Source organism: Lepisosteus oculatus, unplaced genomic scaffold, assembly GCF_040954835.1.
Source record: "Lepisosteus oculatus isolate fLepOcu1 unplaced genomic scaffold, fLepOcu1.hap2 HAP2_SCAFFOLD_48, whole genome shotgun sequence".
Taxonomy (NCBI): Eukaryota; Metazoa; Chordata; class Actinopteri; order Semionotiformes; family Lepisosteidae; genus Lepisosteus; species Lepisosteus oculatus.
The window spans coordinates 1819664-1837998 of NW_027168020.1; the positions used below are offsets into that span (position 1 = coordinate 1819664).

The 18335-nt window shown below is 44.3% G+C and overlaps 2 non-coding genes across 2 annotated transcripts; one reads left to right on the forward strand and one right to left on the reverse strand.

Moving 5' to 3' along the window:
- Positions 1-4016: 4016 nt before the first annotated feature.
- On the forward strand, positions 4017-4098 carry trnas-gcu (transfer RNA serine (anticodon GCU)). The gene has a single exon. It is a non-coding gene; the product is annotated as a tRNA-Ser (tRNA).
- An 8762-nt stretch (positions 4099-12860) lies between these two features.
- On the reverse strand, positions 12861-12932 carry trnag-ucc (transfer RNA glycine (anticodon UCC)). The gene has a single exon. It is a non-coding gene; the product is annotated as a tRNA-Gly (tRNA).
- Positions 12933-18335: the final 5403 nt, after the last annotated feature.

Below are 18335 nucleotides of genomic sequence, written 5' to 3' on the forward strand. Positions count from 1 at the left end.
TCTAACACAGCGTCGTGCACCTTTTCATTGCTCTCGCTTTCAGAGCCTCCGCACGGCACACGACTCGACATCAGGAAGCACATTGAAGTGAAAGCAGGGAGCGCTGCGACATGCACTGTGCAGATCCCGCCACACTAAGAGGTGAGTGGGTCTGTTCGATGCACAAAGAACGCTTTGATAAGCGTCAAAGGCAAATCATTCCGAGTTGGTCGTTTGTGTTTTCCGTTCAGACGCGAAATGCTGAAATGATCTCTCGGCTCCTCGGTTGTCATTTCTGCTCCGTAAAGGAATCACAGCACGAGTCGGCTTCCAGCACGGTGGGTCGGGACACGATGCCGGGGGTCGGAGAGAGCGATGTCTTCCTCGTTAGTATAGGACCTGTCACGTGGACCTGTCACCTGTCCCCACCTGTCACGCGGGAGACCGGGGTACATCAGGACGCGCATTGAAGTGAAAGCAGGATGCGCTGCGACATGCACTGTGCAGATCCCGCCACACTAAGAGGTGAGTGGGTCTGTTCGATCACAGCACTAGGCGAATCCCCAATCCCCTTTTGTGCGTGGCGACAGAAGAAGTCTGGTCTGTTTCCTCCCGGTTTCGATCCGGGGATCTTTCGCGTGTGAGGCAAACGTGATAACCACTACACTACGGAAACTGTGGTCAGATGTGCCCAGCGGCCCAGCGCTGAGCTTCACCAATGCGATTCAGCTGCTTCCAGTGCCTTTATTGGGGTGCGCTGATGGACCGTGCTCTCTCTCCAGAGACCAGCACGCCTGTCATGGACGGAGCAGGAAAGACGGCGCCACATTCTACAGCCCTCTCCACGCAATCGACGAAATCGGGCTACTGAAGTGGAGAAAATCGCCTCTCCAGAAAGTGCAAATATCATCTTGGAGAGTATAAATCCTATTGCCGAAGGTAAGCCCCGCTAAGCCCCGGCGCAAAATAGGCAGGCAGGACCGCACTAAGCGTCAGAGCCGCCGTGAGCGCTACGGGGAAGGCAAGGGCTCAGGCAGAGTCTATCATAAGACTGGACGAAGGGAGTCGACTGCAGCCCGCCTGGCCAGGCTTGAACAAGCCCTGCCTGAGAGATCAGGACAGGGTAAACCTTCCGCAGCGAATGCCAGAAGTGTGAATGAGCTTAGGGGGACCACGCCCCTTCTCACTGGAGGAGGCGGGGATCCGTCCCAAGCCCCTCCCTCAGTCTATCTGATTGGGTGGGAGGGTTCCTGTCTGGAAGAAGGCTGTGACTCTGAGTTGGGCGCTGACCCCGCCCCTGAAGTCAAAGAAAAGGCAGGCTTCCTACAATTCTTAGGGAATCTCAGCCAGAAAGGCAAAGCAAGGCGTATTTATATCAAGGTTTCTCTTGAAAACGTCTTAGATAGAGAAGCACTGATTGACACTGGGGCTGAAATTAGTTTGATGTCAGCCGATCTACTCAGCGAGCTCAAACGAGTAGCGAAAGGAAAAGGCATCAGACTTAAGGTAGAACCGTGTAAGATAGATATTTCCAGCTATACCCAGGATCATGCCAGGATCACACACCGAGTGTGGGTGGCACTTAGGTTCGGGCCAATGAACGTGGTGCATCCTGTTTACATCTCTAGGTTAAAAACAGAGCCACTACTCATTGGCCAAGACCTGCTTGACAGGCTGGAGCCTCTGGTGGACTGCCAGCGTGGAAAATTGTGGGCTCAGGTCAAAAACCCTAAGCCTGTTGCACAGCAAAAAGGGGGATTCAGTGGTTATGCTGTGATCACACAGTGCCCACTGAACACTATAGCTGAGTTGGAGGTTCCTCCTGGTTCCTCTGGACGAGAATAAATGTCTCTTCTTGCTTTCCAAAACTACAGGGAAGTCCTGCCCAGGCCAGCACTCCCACGGTCTCCCAACTACAGGAGCAGTGCTCCGAGCAGCTGCTTGACCCGCCAGGTAAAGCACACCCCCTTTTCATCCCTGAAGAAGAGTGGATCTCCCTGTCCGGTAATGAATGGGAGTCCTTTCTGTGCACCCTGGTACCTCAGGGGGTCCAGGACTACCACCCCATGGTGGTGGGAGGGGGTCCAGGTGGCAGAAGTGCAGGTTGATGATGTAATTCTTAGCCTCAGCTCTGAGAAGTCCATAATCAGTGAAGGTCTGTTCGAGGACCTGTCGCGAAGCTGTCAGGTGACCCTGGTGACGCAGTCACAGGTTCTGTGGTGGGCACCCCCACCTCATAGGTCCATTTGGAGCAAAGGAAGCTGTGTAGCTTCCATCTCCATCGGAAAAAGGAAGTTTGCTCACTACTTCCAGGTAGCACCTCAGCTGACCCATTCGGTCTGCATTGGTGCAGACCTATTGGTTCGACTGGGCGCCCAGCTGGACACAGTAAACAGTGTGCTGTGGAAACGGGTGGACCCAGATGCCCACTCTCTAAGCGGTGACCCCAAGAACATTCGGTCAGGTCAGACGATTCCTCAGGCCTGCCAGGTAGTAAACGAATCGGACCTGATCGTTCCTGCGTCAACAGCAGGGTTTCCGGTACGCCTTGTCCTAAAGAAGGGACAGAGAATGGACGCTGAGATGGTTTTCTTCCAACCATCAGCTCAGTTTATCAGACTGAACCTAGCAGTCTGTTGTACCCCCAGACTGGAACGGAATGGCTGAGCCACCTGCCTGTTGGTGCAGAACATAGCAAAACAAGATGTCAAAATCCCTGCTCGCACTGACATGGGACTGGAATTGACAATAGTTTCTATGATTTCGAACTGGCCATCCCAGTACTGGGGCAGCTCCCTGGTCCCTTGGCTTCATAAAAGCGCCCCTGTAATAAAGAAATTAAATCCAAAATCAAGAGGGCAGTTGCCTACTGAAATACAAGAAGTCATCAATTTTAACCTAGCAACACATTAAAGGCTGCATCTATACAAGTACGATTCTAGAAATGCTCACCAGATTACGTTTTAAGAAGGAACTGCGCTTCAGGTTCTGCCGAGATCTTAACTCGGATGGCAGGATTCAGAGTCCGGAGTGCGGACTGATTGCGCACGGAGGGTCCATATACTGTGGATCCCTCAGTGATCTTCCGCGTGTTCAAACAGCCAGCGTGTGACTCCCCTGTCCCCGTGACCTCATTGCTCTGCTCTCTCCTCTGTGCAGCCGAGCCCGATTCACGGTAAAGTGAAAAAAAATATGCCCTCAACGTGAGATTTACTCTGGAGCGAGGATAGATGTTACCTTTTTATCATTGAACAGGATGTATGTGATGTGGCGACTAGGTTCAATTTTGTATCCTCTTTAAAAGATTAAGGACTGGGGTGAGCGTGATTTACCACCCTTTCAGCTAAGAACCCGACGTGCACACCGTTTAAGCTGCATAGACTCGGTCGTTTAACTCTTCTCCATTAGCAGGGTTAAGGTTAAAGAAAAAAAACATTGCTGACTTCTTTTTTTTTTGCCAGCTGCTAGCGCTGATTAGCAAGGTTTGTATTTCATGTTTTGCAAGTTGCATCCATTTTAAGAAAAACAAGTCGTGTTAAAGACAGGAAATGAATACTTGCATTTAATTAAGTCTAGCCGTAGGCGGTTATCCACTGGGATTCAGACCCAGGGCCTCCTGTTTACTAGGCAGGCGCTTTAACCAACTAAGCCACAGCGCCCCGGGAGTGCTGTCCTTTTGCAGCCACTTGGACACACCACTCAGACACATCTGCATTCGGTGTGTGCTCCGACTGCTCGCTGAGCAAGTTGCCACCTTTACATACAATAGCAACATCGACACCAAGAGAAAGGATGACAAATGGCTTTTATCTGGAACTTTTCATGTCCAAGGAGCTCAATGTGCTTTCTGTGTACAACAGGGCCACTGAACTCCACGCTGGCCACTGAACCACAGCAGTGGCTTGCTGGCTTGACATCTCCCAAGGAAAATGTTGAAATCGCATGTGGAACAGGAAAATGACCCTCGAGTACGAGGGAAAAAAAAGAAAAAGATCATCTGGAGCGCACCAACCCAGTTGGGACAGCCCAGTTTTGTTAACGAGGTGGCCGAGTGGTTAAGGCGATGGATTGCTAATCCATTGTGCTTTGCACGCATGGGTTCAAATCCCATCCTCGTTGGTTTCCATGTCTGTTTCCATTCTGTTTTTGATCCCTATTGCTCAATGCACAGTGAAAGCATTGCATACATGTGTCTGACAATGAGAAATGGGCCCCTGAGACAGTCATTTGCCTGTTTCACAAATGATCGTATTTTACTAGAGATTCTGTTTGGGATTCAGATGTGCATTCGGACAGCAATCCCTTTCAAGAAATGATACGTTCTGGATGAGGTCAAAGGTGCTGGAACACTGTATTTAGGATGTGTTTGCAGTTATTCTGTGTTTCTAGCTTCAACCCAGTGATATATATATATATGCTCACTGATTTTTTGGTACATGCCCAGGGCAATAATCATTATGAGGATTTATTTCCATATGTGCTAGAGGTAGTGTTGTGAAATTCTTCAACACACTGGATCGCAGGTTTAAACCTGCACTCTTACTCCTCAAATACCAACAAATGCAGATATGTAGCAATCATATTGTAGCTGACACTCATTTGCCTGTTTCACAAATGATCATATTTTACTAGAGATTCTGTTTGGGATACGGATGTGCATTCTGACAACAATCTCTTTCAAAAAATGATTTTACCTTATCGCAGCTTTGCCCCTCTTGCCTCTTTGGAAAATATCTCCATCTTGTGGTCGTTGTTGGTAATGTCTAGACAATATCTCCATCTTGTGGTCGTTGTTGGTAATGTCTTCTTATGCCCTTTTTTTATTTCAATTCTTTATTAGTTGATTCTAGAATCTCTACAATAGAGCTGAAAATATCAGTTTTGTAGCAGACAATATGACATTAGTTATAGTCCAATTAAGACTTTATTACCCTGTTTGTAACATAACAAATTAAAATTGATTAAAACTAAGTTTGGAACACCAGGGAACATAAAAAATGATTTTTAGGAAAACCATGAGGTTCTCTGTGTCCGATGCCTGCAAGGGGAGAAAGCTAGAATCCTTTGCTTTTTCAAAATTTGAAAATAAACATCATATAACAACAGCTTTCATTCCTAGGAGTGAAAAATAACCATTTTTGAAGACATTAGTTTCTAAAACACTACAATAAAGTTAAAAACATCCGTTTTATATTACTTTTAGTATTTTTAGTGAAATTAGTCATTTATTGCACTATTTTTAATATAATCTCTAATTAAAAGTGAATAGAATTAAGTTTGGAGCAACAAGGAACACAAAAAAAAAAGATTTTAAGGAAAAAAATGATGTCTTCTGTGCCAGGTGCCTGCAAGGGGAGAAAGCTAGAATCCTACCCAGGCTCCTGGAGCTCTGTCCTGGCTAAAGGAGGGTGAATCCATCCCATTCAAATCTCCATGAAAAAATGATATTTTTAAATTTGAAAAAAAAAAAACATTATAGAACAACATCTCTTGGTCCACAGAGTGCAAAAATCCAACTTTGAAGAAAATCCATTGACTGATCCCGGAATCCTGAAGTTTCTTCGCATGATATCGGGCTTGCAACCACTTTCTGGAAAATGATGAAAAATGCCAAAAATGAAAAAAAAGTTATCAATTCTAGAGCCTAAGAGGAAAATAAGACAAATGTATATCTCCAAATAATTTTATGTGCTTCAGAAGAGCCCAGGAAAGTTTTTTGCATACATGAAACCACGCCCGTTTGCACGTAAGCAGACATGGTTGCACACACGACTGCATGAAAGCACGCGTGCATGCAAAATCATCCTGTTAAGCATTTGAAAAGCCGCACCACGGCGCACTTGAAATAGCTCTTACATTAGTGGTCGACACAGGAATCGCCTTTTTATTTATGCTCTTACCAACGCGATGGAAAGCAAAACAAAGCAAAGCAGAGCAAAACAAAACGAACAAACGCAAAACCCTCACGTCCCGCACTTGCATATAACGCCGTTACGTGCCCAAGCGGTATTGTACGTCATCCTAGCACTGCACCCCGGGGCGTACGGTATATGGGAATGAGCACACGCCACGAATCGTCTCAAATCACTCCCTACAGCTGTAAGGCGCCTTGAAGCGTGCACCCCCAACATTCTTCTTTGCGCATCTGTGAAAGGTAAACTCTTGAGCAAACTCTGAACCAGCTCTAAGGAAACTAATCCGAATTGATTACCTTTTTTTAGGATTCTAGCTTTCTCCCCTTGCAGGCATCGGGCACAGAGGACCTCGTGGTTTTCCTAAAAATCTTTTTTTTGTGTGTTCCTTGTTGTTCCAAACTTAATTTTAATCACTTTTAATTAGAGATTTTATTAAAAATAGTGCAATAAATGACTAATTTCACTAAAAATAATGTAATATAAAACTGATGTTTTTAACTTTATTGTAGTGTTTTAGAAACTACTATGTCTTCAAAAATGGTTATTTTTCACTCCTAGGAATGAAAGCTGTTGTTATATGATGTTTATTTTCAAATTTTGAAAAAATCAAAGGATTCTAGCTTTCTCCCCTTGCAGGCATTGGACACAGAGAACCTCATGGTTTTCCTAAAAATCATTTGTTATGTTCCCTGGTGTTCCAAACTTAGTTTTAATCAATTTTAATTTGTTATTATGTTAAAAACAGGGTAATAAGTTTCTAATTGGACTATAAATAATGTCATATTGTCTGCTATAAAACTGATGTTTTCATCTCCATTGTAGAGATTCTAGAATCAACTAATAGAGAATTAAAATAAATAAGGGCATAAGAAGACATTACCAACAACGACCACAAGATGGAGATGTTGTCTAGACATTACCAATAACGACCACAAGATGGAGATATTGTCCAAAGAGAAGGGCAAAGCCGCGATAAGGAGATGCTGTCAGAATGCACATCCGGATCCCAAACAGAATCTCTAGTAAAATATGATCATTTGTGAAACAGGCAAATGAGTGTCAGCTACAATATGATTGCTACATATCTGCATTTGTTGGTTTTTAAGGAGTAAGAGTGCAGGCGGTTTAAACCTGCGATCCAGTGTGTTGAAGTATTTCACAACACTACCCCTAGCACATCAGGAAATAAATCCTCATAATGATTATTGCCCTGGGCATGTACCGAAAAATCAGTGAGCATATACATATATCGCTGTGTTGAAGCTAGAGACAGAATAAGTGCAAACACATCCTAAATACAGTGTTCCTGCACCTTGACCTCATCCAGAATGTATCGTTTTTTGAAAGCGATTGCTGTCAGAATGCACAACTGAATCCCAAACAGAATCTCTAGTCAAATATGATCATTTGTGAAACAGGCAAATGAGTCTCTCAGGTGCCCATTGCTCATTTTCAGACACATTTATGCAATACTTTCACCATGCGTTGAGCAATAGGGATTAAAGATACCAGAGGTAAGGTTTAAAAGTGATTCTGAGGTGCAACACATCAGCGAAACAGCTAGGCATCTGAAATGCGGGGTTTGAGAGCCCTTCAGGGAACACCGTACCCTAAAGGTACCAGAAGTCCACTAGTATAAGCATTAAGTCACTGTCAGCCCTGTTGCAATGTGATTGCTACATATCTTCATTTCTTTGGTTTTTAAGGAGTAAGAGTGCAGGGGGTCTAAATCTGCGATCCAGTGTGTTGAAGTATTTCACAACACTACCTGTAGCCCGTCTGGAAATAAATCCTCATTCTGATTATTGACCTGGGCATGTACCAATAAATCACCGAGTATATATATATATCACTGTGTTGAAGCTAGAGACCTGTATGTAATAATATGATGCTAAAATGTTATTTTCACATGTAAGAAAACCGGCTCAGGGACGCCAAATATGTAATGTTGCCATAGCAAAATTAAATGTAGTGGCTCTCTGAAGGCACCAGTTCTGTAGGGTTTGGGCATTTACTGAGACAATTATTAATTGTAGCAGTAAATCACAAAGTTGATTCTTTTGATGGCTTTAGAATCCAACCATGTGACATAACTCAAACAACGCGCACACACAGGTACTAATACACGAGGATACATTTATTAATACATAAAATATGCATGTAAACCTAACAGATCTTATCGAGAGGGTTATCAGAATACAAAAGATATATATTCAGTCAGTTACGAAGTGTTACACATATCAAGAGGACATACGTTCAGTATATCATTCATTAAGACCGTTTCGTTAATGAACTTGGTTATAACTTCTACATTAGATACTCAAACAAGTACATAACTCTTAGGAATTAAATTGATATCAACTGGTTGGGATAACAATTGAATTCTCGAGCTGTAATGCATTGAAGTTGAATACTCATCCAATCTTTGGGGATTCAGATCTTCCTGCGGGCACAAAGAAACAGTTGCAGGCTGTTGCTGTCCAATCCGCGCTCTCTGGCTCCGTGCCAGGCTGTGCTGTGCGGCTTGCGACGCTGCGCTGCTGATGCTCACTGTGGGCTTTAACTAGCAAAGTTTGTGCACAGGAGAAAAGATGACTGTGGGTCCCAGCAAGTCAGGAAGAGGACCGGTTCGTTTCTGATGAAGAGCTAGTTCTGAATAGTGATTCAGCTGTCCACAGTTCCGACCTGTTCACGAGGCCTGCTGCTGGTGCTAACCTCGGGTGGATCCTCTGGTTATTCTCTGGCAACCTCCGCTCTAGACTCTTAGAACAAAGGAAAGTTCTGGCACTCGGACACACTGGCCGTTCCGTGGTTGTCCGGGCTGAATCTCAGGATGGTCAGGAGGCGCGCTGCGAGAATGTCCTGCCCTTGGGAGCCTTCTGCTCCTGGGCCGCCCTGCCCTGGAATTCTCCTTTGAATTCCCTTTAGAATTGTCCACAGAATCCTCTGAATCCTCCCTTCTGAATCTTACTGAATCTCACAGGCTCTCTGTGTTGCCTGTTTTTACCTGGAGGAACTTCAGCTCATTGATTGGCTGAAAGTTCCATGGGCATCAGAGTCCCACGTGGGTTACTCGGCCCTACCAGTCCCTGATTGATTGATCAAGGTGAGATATGAGTCACTTAGTCCTGACACTTAGTAATGCAGTCCAGATGTCCAACTGGCACTCCCTAGACAGATAGGCGCCAATGGATGACCATTGATCATGATAGCCAGGCTTAGCTAAGTGCATCCCCCTTTGGGAGCTGTCCTAGGACCTTAAATCACCCTGCATGAATAGTCTCTCTGTGGCTGCACCACAGAGATGAACAGAGAAATGGGGCCTCATTTGGGAAGGCTCAGAACACTTAATTCTGCCTTATTAATAAGCCTCGCCGCTACACACATATATTAATATAATAAATGATTGCTTATGCTTTATAAACAAATCTAATTAAAATAAAAGCTTAAGTTTTGTATTTATCTTGTACCATAGAACATGATTTTCTTTGTATTTCAATCCCACAAAGTGTCCAAATGACGCACTACATGATATAAGGAAGATTATCACATGCATATCGGTATTATCTTTCTTACGAAAATGCATTCCTTTCATTACCTTTTACTTTTTAAAATGAACTCAAATTGTGTATAATGTAATAATTTAAGTAGAATAGATTCTAATAATATAATGATCCAGTGTGTTGCACTACTTCACTGCTTCACTGCTCTATGCCGTCTGGAAATAAATCCTCAGACTGCTTACTGCCCTGGGCATGTACCAATGAATTACAGGAGCACATCTATTTCTCACTGCGTTGAAGCAGGAGACACACAGTCTCTGCAAACACATCCTAGATACAGTGTTCCAGCACCTTTGACCTCATCCAGAACGTATCATTTCTTGAAAGGGATTGCTGTCCGAATGCACATCTGAATCCCAAACAGAATCTCTAGTAAAATACGATCATTTGTGAAACAGGCAAATGACTGTCTCAGGGGCCCATTCCTCATTGTCAGACATATGTATGCAATGCTTTCACCGTGCATTGAGCAATAGGGATTAAAAACACAGCAGGTAAGGTTAGATGTCATGTTCTATGATCATTTCTTTCAGCATTAGGGACTAAATATACTAAACGTATGATGCTAAAATGTTATTTTCACATATATTAATGTAATAAATGATTGCTTATGCTTTATAAATAAATCTAATTAAAATAAAAGCTTAAGTTTTGTATTTATCTTGTCCCATAGAACATGATTTTCTTTGTATTTCAAGCCCACAAAGTGTCCTTTGATCTCTATTCTGTGGTAATCCATGATGACCCCGTTCTTCAGGTGATTCATCATGTCCTCCCTCGCCTGTTGAGAGGCCACCTGATCTCTTCTGCCGTGGCGTGCTTCATACACGCCCTCTTGAAGTGAGCAGGAAGCTGATCAAAAGTATTCAGGCACATCTTGCACACCAGGGGAATCCTCGCGGGTTTCCTTTGAAAATAAATAATACCATCTGTGTATAGAAACAAGCTAAGACTGATTTCTTAAATTATCCTTAAAATTCTCTCTCATAGTTTGAGCATAATGATTTTATTGCATTTATATAAGAATTGCTCATTGCTCCTAAATAAATAATGGTCTCAGTCACAGACTTTCCAATAGAAGCCATTGTGGAGTTCAGCAACTGCAGGTCCAAGAAGTGGGGAAGGAATTTTAAAAGAGAAATTGAATTACAATACAGAAGGAATGGCTGAGGGTTCACTGAAATGTATAAATATACAAATTCCAAAGACTGAGTCCATATAGAAACAACTACTTTTCATTTTCAGTATAAGAAAAAAAAAACTATCTTCCAAAGCATCATAAAATTGTCCCTTCTTCCAGACCCTACTTCTCTCTTGTAGTAGTACAGCAGACCTTTCCAGGTGAGCAGATCACAGAGTCCGAAATGAGCTTCCTCCATCAAGCAAAGTACCTGAACATGACTCTGTCTTCATAAAAGCGCCCCTGTAATAAAGAAATTAAATCCAAAATCAAGAGGGCAGTTGCCTACTGAAATACAAGAAGTCATCAATTTTAACCTAGCAACACATTAAAGGCTGCATCTATACAAGTGCGATTCTAGAAATGCTCACCAGATTACGTTTTAAGAAGGAACTGCGCCACAGGTTCCGCCGAGATCTTAAATCGGATGGCAGGATTCAGAGTCCGGAGTGTGGACTGATGGCGAACGGAGGGTCCACATACTGTGGATCCCTCAGTGATCTTCCGCGTATTCAAACCGCCAGCGTGTGACTCCCCTGTCCCTGTGACCTCATTGCTCTGCTCTCTCCTCTGTGCAGCCGAGCCCGACTCACGGTAAAGTGAAAAAAAAGATGCCCTCAACGTGAGATTTACTCTGGAGCGAGGATAGATGTTACCTTTTTATCATTTAACAGGATGTATGTGATGTGGCGACTAGGTTCAATTTTGTATCCTCTTTAAAAGATTAAGGACTGGGGTGAGCGTGATTTACCACCCTTTCAGCTAAGAACCCGACTTGCGCACCGTTTAAGCTGCATAGACTCGGTCGTTTAACTCTTCTCCGTTAGCAGGGTTAAGGTTAAAGAAAAAAAAATAGCTGACTCCTTTTTTTTGCCAGCTGCTAGCGCTGATTAGCAAGGCTTGTATTTCATGTTTTGCAAGTTGCATCCATTTTAAGAAAAACAAGTCGCGTTAAAGACAGGAAATGAATACTTGCATTTAATTAAGTCTAGCCGTAGGCGGGGATCTCCTGTTTACTAGACAGGCGCTTTAACCAACTAAGCCACGGGGCCCCAGGAGTGTTGTCCTTTTGCAGCCACTTGGACACACCACTCAGACACATCTGCATTCGGTGTGTGCTCCGCCTGCTCGCTGAGCAAGTTGCCACCTTTACATACAATAGCAACATCGACACCAAGAGAAAGGATGACAAATGGCTTTTATCTGGAACTTTTCATGTCCAAGGAGCTCAATGTGCTTTCTGTGTAAACAGGGCCACTGAACTCCACACTGGCCACTGAACCACAGCAGTGGCTTGCTGGCTTGACATCTCCCAAGGAAAATGTTGAAATCACATGTGGAACAGGAAAATGACCCTCGAGTATGTGGGGAAAAAAAGAAAAAGATCATCTGGAGCGCGCCAACCCATGTCCGGACAGCCCAGTTTCGTCGACAAGGTGGCTGAGTGGTTAAGGTGATGGACTGCTAATCCATTGTGCTCTGCAGGCATGGGTTCGAATCCCATTCTCATCGCTCTCCATGTCTGACACGTGTGCCTGTTCGACATCGGCCCTCCTGTTGTTTGCTCCGGTGCTAGAGCCGTACATTTTCTAGCAGTGGCTGAACATGGTATAGTAGGCCAACGTCGGTATCGAGCAGTGACAGTAACAGTACTTACTGCGCCCCATAAGAAATCGTTTGTCCCTGTTCAAAAGAGATTGTGCGATGTCCTGCGGCGTTCGTAAAGCAAACCTTTGACAGTTTGAAAAGAGGAATTTATTCTGCTTCCTGTGCGTGCAGTAGTTACAAAGTTGAACGTCTTTACACGATCTGCTGCAGTTTTCAGTGGGCGGGCTTTGTCAGATGGCTTGAAAAAACGCACTGTGTTTCGGCTCGGGAAACATCATGAGCAGTGTCCTGCATGTTTTCTGTGTATAGCTGTCTTTTAACGCATACAGAATTCATTCGAAATCATTGATTTCTCCAATTAACAAGGGTCCCTTTTTGAACCTGCGAGAAGCATTCTTTCAATGTAACAGATTTACTCCGGGGAAAGCCAGCACGACATTGAGAGTAGCTCAAGCTTTCAGCACCCGTATCGGACTGCGTGTATGCAGACACCGCTCAGAATCCCCTGTAAGATTCTCCCTCAATTCCGTTTTTCAGTGCTTTAGCTCTTTCAAAAGGCTTTGCTTTGCTAGTCACAATCCAAGGCTCATGACAGCATTTGAAAACATTCGCCACTGCATTGGCCGGGAATCGAACCCGGGTCAACTGCTTGGAAGGCAGCTATGCTCACCACTATACCACCAACGCACACCCACAGGAAGCCTGCAGGACACCACCAGAGAATGCTTTTTTTAATTTTTTTTTATTAAACATAGAATTTACAAATACAAATACAACAAGAGGATCAGAGTCATGTACAAGAGAAAAAAAACGCAGCAGAAAAAAGCATTTAACTACCAGAGGTAATTAAGTAATTATGTGATCAAATTGTATATTTTACACGTATCATATTTTCCTTGCTTTAATATTTCTCAATTATTTATAAACTTTAGTTTCAACATGCATGCTTTTTCCTGTAAAAAATAAAACTCAGCACACAGTTTTTCTTTTAACAACATTTCGAGTACCTCTGGCATTCATGAAAAAGACATACACAAAAGCAAATAACTAACTCTAAGACTGTCTAAACTATTGAGTTTTTCAAAGAACCATGAAGAAAGATGTGAAGACGGGGGTTTGAATTTAATCCTTTCTGTAGGGGGTTTAGACTTCTAAGTCACAAGCTGGGGTTTATGGCAGGAAAGGGGGTTAACTGATAAGGATTGCAGATGCAAGCTAGGAACCCCCCTGGGTGTAATGTTAAACTGACCATTTGCCCAGAACATCGTAAACTGGCCAAATACCATGAACCCCCCTCTTTACCATCAGACCGAGTGACGTCAGAAACGGAGAAGAAAACACTATATAACCCAAAAGTTTGTAACAGTACGTGGAACAATACTTCGGTTTTGTTGTTTCTTGCGGGAAACAAGACTTCGGCTTTATTGTTCCTTGCATGCAATAAACTCATCTGTTTTACTTCATCTCGGGATCAAGAACCTTATTTCTTCTGTTACAACAAATTTGGCGTAGTCGGCGGATGCTCCAGAAGGCGCAGAACTTCCCATCGGCAGGAGAGACGGTCAGCGCGCACATAACTAAGAGGTAAGGACTCCTCTTTTATTTAAAAGTCCCGACTCTCTCTGACCGATTGGGAAATCTCTGCTCCCTGCGAGAATCGCCCGAGATGACGGAGTAAACGTGAGTTTCTGAATTCCTCTGGCCCGGGGAAGGCACCGGTGTATGTAATGGGTTGGTTGCTGTAAGCCCAGAATTTGGTCTGGCAGGGGTTCCGCGGTATTGTGTACAGGCGTTCGAAGCTGGTGTATGCCTTAATTGCGCGTGGAGTTTTTAACGGGTTTTGGACCCTTACCGTGAAGTTCAGGACTGGTGTGGGTCTTAATTGCACCCGGAGTTCTGAAGGTCAGAACTGGTTTGGGTCTTAATTGCACCCGGAGTTCTGAGGCTCAGAATCGGTGTGGGCCTTAATTGCGCCCGGGGTTCTAGAGCAAGTGGTGCATTAAATGCACGTAGTTCAGGACTGGTGTGGGTCTTAATTGCACCCGGAGTTCTGAAGGTCAGAACTGGTTTGGGTCTTAATTGCACCCGGAGTTCTGAGGCTCAGAATCGGTGTGGGCCTTAATTGCGCCCGGGGTTCTAGAGCAAGTGGTGCATTAAATGCACGTAGTTCAGGACTGGTGTGGGTCTTAATTGCACCCGGAGTTCTGAAGGTCAGAACTGGTTTGGGTCTTAATTGCACCCGGAGTTCTGTGGCTCGGGATCGGTGTGGGCCTTAATTGCGCCCGGGGTTCTGGAGCTGAGTGGTGCATTAAATGCACGTATAATCCAGGATTGGTGTGGGCTTTAATTACGCCCGGGGTCCTGAGATTAGCTACGCCTTGATCGTGCACAGATTGGAGTGGCGTGGTTTCTGGCGTGGCGTGGTTTTTTTTTTTGTTTTAAAGGAAACAGGAGTAGAAGAGATATATGTATGTATGTTTTTGGTGTTTTCCTTGTTTGTGAAATACATATACACACGCACGACACTAACATAAACACACCTCATAATAAAGAGCAAAGCATTAAGTAGCAGGATTTAAAGGACGTTGAGACCCGAGAATCGCCCTGATTGAGCTCAGTGCGTAAGTCCACCCCGGGGCAAAAGCAGCGATGCTGGCGTTCTGGGGATGGTGAATTACTGATCAAGAAAGGGGGTTTTCGAGGTCTCGTTTCTTACCTGTGAACAGTGCGGTGTAAGTCCTCTCTAAAGTCTCGGAGAGGCATTTAGATCTGGAGGTAACAGACGCCCTTGGCTGAATGAGTGCAGTAATGCACAGGTTTTTCCAAGTGAAAACATCCCCCTACTGAATGAGCTGTTACCTCACACACGACAAAAGTAAATCTTAAAGAGACCGAACATGTGCGCTAACTGATGGTTTGAGAAAGTGGTGGAAGGGTCCGTTTAAATATCGGAAAAGTGTAAGTTGACGGAAAAGAAGGAGAAAAATATGGAAAAAGCTGAGTTTGTCAGAGGGAATTTGGGGGCGAAGACGCCTGTAAAGAAAGCATATATGAGTATTGATTGGCAAAAGCACAAGCATGTAGCTCCCACCCTGGTGCACGGCCGGCACCAGTGGTGGCAGATACATGAGAAAAAAAAAAAAGAAATTGGGATGTGACTTAAAAGTGTGTTTACGGGGAAAACAAAAACCCGGAAGAAAAGATATTTTAATCGCTACGAAAGAGTATAGAAAAAAAGCTAAAAGAGGCAGTACAGGAGAATGAGAAACTAAAGAAGGAATTAACTCCTGGTCACGCTGCACTGGTTAATGTGCTGCAGCCAGCGACTAAGTTATATCCTGCTCTCCCACAGGGGAACAAACAGGCAGGAAACGAAAATAATTGGGATCAATTCCCTCAGTGGCCATATGGAGAAGGGGGGTCTGATTGGGATAACACTTGGTATGAGTGTGATAAAGACGGATCAGGGTCTCCCCTGTTAGAGGGAGGGCGCCCGCAGATCTGTACTCTCACTCGAAGTGGGAAAGGACTTGATGTAGCAGGGGCTGGCGCCGTTGATGACAGTGCCACTCTAACACTGTCTCGCACCCCGTCGAGGGGGTCTGCAATCGCACCTACCTTCCCTGATTTCCCCCATACGATCAAATCCAAAACCGTAAGATATTGACCGGTGGGCTAAAGTACCGCACCCGAAATTAGAAATGCAGCGAACCTGGAGTGCGCTTCAGGAATTAAAAGGATTCATGTAGAAGTAAAACAAGAATACAGCACATTGTATTACGAAGAGAAAAATATATTCTCGATGTGTATGTGTGTTTTATGAATTTGTGTGCCGGCATGTATGTGTGTAACTGTGAGTTTTGGTATACTAAATGACGGTGTGAGTGTGTTTAGCCAGCGGGACTGGCTAGAGACGTAACTAAAGAGACTTGACGAAAATCAACTTAAGGAGATTGGAAAATATAAGAGCGTCTGAAACGTATAAGTACAGTGCAGGTGGACGTAAAAGTAGTTAAACAGTTTTTGTATTATTATAAATTATTATAAATTGTAATTTATACAATTAGTTGCAATAATGGAAACAATTTGGTTTTATTCGAATGTCTCGAAACCAGACATGCTGAAACGGTGTAGGTTTAGAATCGAGACTGGGGAGAATAACGTCTTGTGAGAAAATCTGTTTACCTAACGATTAGATCCTGTAAATCCCTTGTAGCCTCCCTAAGTCTGTCCCAGTCCAGTGGATAAAAATGTACTGTTAATGGAGTGTTGGTTTCTCTGTTAGGGGATACTGGAGCACTACTGTCCTGCTTGTTTCACTCCTCTGTTCAACAGTGTACTATAGAGCAATGTATATGGGAAGATGGCAGGAGGCCACAGGAGTATTGGGACAGCAAGTTTTACTTGCCGAGTACCAGATTTTAATGGGTGGTTTTATTCCAGATCTATTGGGTTGGAATATTATGCATTACAAAGAATGACTATGCAGAACAGGGTATCACGTGGCTTCAACTGGCTGTGATCACTCAGTATGTTGATGGTATTCTGAGTGCTTCCCCTGACGAGGAAACCCACAAGTCTGAGTTGCTTCAGCTTTAGAGTGTCTAATAGAAGCAGTTATGATAAGGCCCTTTTGTGTCTAGCATTGTGAAATTTTAACAGGGCCTGGGTGCAATGTTTTTTACAGGGTGAGCACAACTCTTAACAGATCTGCTTAAGGGGGGAGTGCAGTACAAGGACAAGATTGCCTTGGTTCCCGCAGCAAAAGCCGCCTTTAATAATTTGAATCAAGTTCTCTTACAGGTGCTGAGACTGGGGTTTCCTCAGATGGATCATCCATTCCTTTGTATTATTGCAAGTTGCTGACAGAGGCCACACAAGGAGCCCGCGAGCAGGTCCTGGAGGCGTGGGGACCACCACCTGAAGGAGGGCACGACCTCATCCCAGGAGAGTGGGTGTGGATCAGGAAATTTCCTTCACAGGTTCTCCAGCCCAGGTGGGACGGACCCTACCAGATCCTGTTGACAACCGAGTCTGCGGTTCGAGTGGAAGGAAAAGATCGCTGGATCCACGCGCCACACTGCCGACGAGCCTCATCCCCATTTACAGACTCAGAATGAAATCATTTCTGTTTATAACAATAATTGTTGCTGTAGGACTATGTTCCGCAGGAATTAATGATCATCTCTCCCACAAAGGAGAACATGGAATTAATTCCTTTTTAGGCCTCTCCTATCCTAGCTAAGAAAACCAACCAAAGTGCCTGCTGGGTGTGTGCCGCATTACCCAAATATGTACAGGGAGGACTTCCTATGGGAGCCATTCCTTGGCGTCGCGAGGAAGTCATAGGCATGATCATTTGGAGGGATAATTTAGGAAATTTTAATATGACAAACTATGGGGGTTGCCATAACACGACTTTAACCTGCACAACATTACAATATCTACAGGAGCGAGGCTTAGAGCCCACGAGTTTCACAGGCTCTTACGCTCCTAAATATAACAGAAGCCATACACCACCATACCTGACTCTAAATAAGGAACGTGAGGGAAACATATGTTTTCAGCACACTAATGGTCTGCACTTGGTTGGATGGAGTCGTTGCAACCTTACCATCGCTGCAAATATATCCACCTCTACCTTCCAAATTCCAGGATGGGATCGGCACACCCCACAATTCGGTATAAGTTTCTTATTTTCAGAGGCATGGGGAGCGCCAAACGGAACATATTTCATTTGTGGAAAACGAGCCTACCCATGGTTGCCAGCCCAGTGGTCTGGCTCATGTTATTTAGGATATGTGGTTCCTCATATCCGTGTTCAAATCCACAGCCCCTTCGGACCTAACCACAGACCACAAAGAAAATTGGCTGATTGGGAATATTATTTAGGTATAATATTTCCACAAGCCGGCATGAACTTTCTGAGTCGAGAGTTAATTCAAATGGCCTCGACTTTAGAAGAATTAGCAAATTCTACCTCATCTAGTCTGAAGGCTGTTAATGATGAAATGGTAGCCCTCAGAACAGTGGCCATGCAGAACCGACTAGCTTTAGATTATGTACTGGCGGCCCAAGGAGGAACTTGTG